The sequence below is a fragment of the Trachymyrmex cornetzi genome, unplaced genomic scaffold (genome assembly GCF_001594075.2).
Source record: "Trachymyrmex cornetzi isolate Tcor2-1 unplaced genomic scaffold, Tcor1.1 scaffold279, whole genome shotgun sequence".
Classification (NCBI taxonomy): domain Eukaryota; kingdom Metazoa; phylum Arthropoda; class Insecta; order Hymenoptera; family Formicidae; genus Trachymyrmex; species Trachymyrmex cornetzi.
In genome coordinates, this window is record NW_017297471.1 from 384,188 (window position 1) to 388,475 (window position 4,288).

Below are 4,288 nucleotides of genomic sequence, written 5' to 3' on the forward strand. Positions count from 1 at the left end.
TGTACTCTATTTCTTTTTTTATTTTGTGATAAAAATAATTTTAAAAATTATAATTCAATATATTTCTAAAAATTAATAATTAAAAAAAATAAAATTTAGTAATCAGTTTTTTTCTTGAAATGATCGATTTTACCAACATCGATGTTTTCTTCCACGATGAATCGGTTAATTAAAAAATCGGATTGGATCATAATCGATTATTATAGAATCGATACTTTTCTTGTACATCGCCCATCCCTAATCCCCGCTCCTCGCGGCCTGGCCGTCCTGCCGGCAGCAGTACATGATCAGTAGGCTGGTCGGATGCTCGTATTCGCCTATCTTTAAACGTTAATATCTCGTTAATTATTGCGTCAACTGCAAAATGGTACAAAACTGTTTTGTTCCCCTTGATCCAATCTATGTCCCCACTGTGTTTCAGTAACATTTTCTGAGACACCCTGTATATATATATAGAGGAAATTCGCCAATACTAATTGTCTCCTAAAGTGACATCCCCTTATTTTTCGGAAACTAACTATTGCACTTTATTAATACCAATAAAATCATGATCTGTTTAACTAATTAAAGAAGTACAAATTCATAATTCGTATGTTTGTGGCTTGTTTCTACATCAAATCACCTAAAAATGAATTCTATAAATGCGAAAATAAAATTCTTACGATTTTCTATGTGGTTGAAGTTTGGAGCGATCCTGGAACGAAAATTAAAGGTGACCACACACAGAAATAACGGACAATAGAAAATCACGCATATATACATGTGTCAAAAAATTTCAAATGTACGTTTAGTTTCAAACGAAGATCGCGGTTCGCGAAGGGAACCGAATGAATAAAAAATCCTGCGAGACCTTTCGCACATGCGACCAAAAATTATCTTCTTCGTCCCCGCGTCCTGTGGGAAAATCTAAACGAACGAGATCGATGTCTGACATCACTGACGAAAAAAAAAAATAATTCGAAGAGATAACGGTCTCGGAAGCTCTTCAAATAATGCAAACTCCGCGTTATCGCTCGTACTTGCGCTCGAAAATTTCCTACGCTTGTCCCAGGGATTGGAACCAAAATGTTAAAGTTCTTGTGTAATGTCTGAGACTACAGACGAATAAAAAAAAATAATTGGTTCCGATCGTGTATCCGGAACGTCTCCGTATAATGGGGTAACGCCCGCGCGATCGCTCGTACTTGCGCTCGAAAATTTCCTACGCTTGTCCCAGGGATTGGAACCAAAATGTTAAAGTTCTTGTGTAATGTCTGAGACTACAGACGAATAAAAAAAAGTAATTGATTCAGATCGTGTCTCCGGAACGTCTCCGAATAATCGATCGCGCGGGCGTTACCCCGTTATAAGGACACGTTCCGGATACACGATCGGAATCAATTTTTTTTTTATTCGTCTGTAGTCTCAGACATTACACAAGAACTTTAACATTTTGATTCCAATCCCTGGGACAAGCGTAGGAAATTTTCGAGCGCAAGTACGAGCGATAACGCGGAGTTTGCATTATTTGAAGAGCTTCTGAGACCGTTATCTCTTCGAATTATTTTTTTTTATGGTCAGTGATGTCAGACATCGATCTCGTTCTTTTAGATTTTCCCACAGGACGCGGGGACGAAGAAGATAATTTTTTGTCGCATGTACGAAAGGTCTCCCAGGATTTTTTATTCATTCGGTTCCCTTCGCGAACCGCGATCTTCGTTTGAAACTGGACGTACATTTGAAATTTTTTGACACATGTATATAGGCGTGATTTTCTATTGTCTGTTATTTCTGTGTGTGGTCACCTTTAATTTTCGCTCCAGGATCGCTCCAAACTTCAACCACATGATTTTCTTTTGCAAATTGTGAGGTTTAAATAATAGTGACTATATTAATGATAATATTACGTCATTTTAAATACTTGTAATTTCCGAAATAAGTTTTATTTATATTATTTTTTCTCTTTGTCTTTTCATAATACGATTTTTAATTTAAAATTGGGGTGCAGCGTAAACCGACACACCTGTCCGTAAAACAGACCATGAACTAACTTAATCTTTATAATGTTGCTTTATAGTGTCAAATAAGTCTATTGGAGCTGAAGACAATCATGCATATATAAAAAAACTATCGCGTTACATATTTGCATCTTGCAAAACAACATAAAGTAAATATGCATATAATTAAATAAAAATGTATCAATAATAATAAAAATAAGCAAGCCCATCAAAGCCAACATCAGTTGTTCGGATGCACAATTTATTTTCGTAATTTAATAAATCATATCAAAAATTAATTAATATACGTTTCGACCCCTATTTTTGGGTCGTTATAAACCTAACTCTGCTTACATACTATACGCAAATTCCAAGAAGCGATACAGCTCATTCTTCTTTATCCAATTTCCAAGTTAGCTGTGTACGAAATATTAACATCAATGACAACTCACAGCGGCATAACAATTAATATGAATAAAAAATTACATATACTAAACATCTAATCAAAACTGGTATACAAATGCTAAAAAATTGAAGTTATAAAAATTAAAAATTACGCATACAGTCATATTCATTACATCGAATTGAAAAGAAAACTTATACAATATATGAATTGCGATTAAAGTCATAAACTATGCGTTAATAATTGAAATACTGAAAGTTAATAATTGAAATACTGAAAGTTAATACAATTGTAAAGTTACCTGAATTAAGTCAAACGCATTGTAACTACATAAAAATATTAGTTTGTAAAATAATATGAATTTTAAATAAATAACATTACGTCAATTTAGAATAAATACAATGATATAAACTTACATAAAAAGAGAACGGAATCCAATACATTATGTCAAAAGGGTAGAACACATTGCTCATCGAAATGTCAAATATCCTGTGTAATCATTCACACGAAAGTCAAAAACCGATTAGAAAAATACTGCAAACTTGCACCAGGATTTAATTTTTGTTAACTTACATAAAGCCTTATATTCAAAACCAACATCGAGATCTTGTGGTGTCGACAGTCAGAGACGAAATGAGAGTCAAATAATAAGTCACGTAGTCTTTAAACAACAATAAATATAAAGATAAATATAAAATAAGACAAAGGAGAGAATCTTCGTCACGACTCCGCGAACAATTCTAAATAAAGTGGATCTAACGTATACGTGTCATTTTGCAAATTTAAACTCTGTTTCTGTTGTTTAATATGGATCATTTCCGAAATCAGTCTTTTCTCGAGTGCCCTTTCATTATCTAATATTTTAATATTTTCCCAATCAAAATCATGATGATGACTAATTCTATGTTCAGTTATAACGGAATGTTGCGTAGTGTTCCAATTAATGTGATTTCTATGTTCATTAATTCGTGTCTTTAAACATCTACTAGTCTGCCCCACATACGATGCTTCACAATCTCGACAATTAATTTTGTATACTACATCGGTGTGCGATAGCTTCGGACACAAATCTTTATGACCTTTAATGAACCCCCTAAGATTGTTAATCCCCTAAGATTGTTAATCCCCCTATATGCCATTCGCACTACGGATCCTTTCTTGAAAAATTTTTTAATCTTTTCAGATAAAAAAGGTATAAACGGAATAGTAAAGAATCTGTTATTGATTTTATCAACATTTTATTAACTGTCGAGCCATCTTTAATAATTGTGTTATTCTGATCGTTTGAATTTTCTTGACAGCCTATTTTTTATTTTATTAGAAGATGAGTTTCAATGGATATCCATTGTTTATAAGAATTTTAATAATTAACTCAAAATTAGCTTGATGATATATAGGGTGGGACAAAGACAAAACTCTATCAATTAAGCCAACAATTGTGCCCACTTCTGGCATAAAGGATGTCTAGAAAAAAAGTTTAAATAACGATCCGAAAAAGTTGGTTTATGATACCAGTTGTGAATCTGGAGACACTGGTAGTTTCTCGGCGCTAAGCCAAGCGCAGCGATAAGAGAGTTACCCTTTTTAATTAAACAGACATCAAGAAAATTCAACCTGCCTCCCCCTATTTCTGTTGTAAATTACAACCTAGAATGAAACGAATTAAAACTATTAACCAACATATCAATCTGCCACTCATCGTATGATAACGCTATATCATCCACGTATCTAACATAGAAAGACGGCGAGACTAACAGGCCCTGTAAGACTCTCGTCACGAGATCCTGCATAACTATATCCGACACTATGGGTGACAATAGGTGCATCCAGAAGCACGACCGCTCATTGAGCGCTCATTGAGCTCTTGTATCTGTTTGGTCTATATTTTTCGATCTAATGGAATATGCCA

General features: G+C 33.9%; 1 protein-coding gene across 1 annotated transcript in view; it reads left to right on the forward strand.

Moving 5' to 3' along the window:
* Positions 1–4,288, forward strand: part of LOC108762178 (arylsulfatase B-like) — a 14,717-nt gene that overhangs the window by 2,389 nt on the left and 8,040 nt on the right. The window lies entirely within an intron of this gene.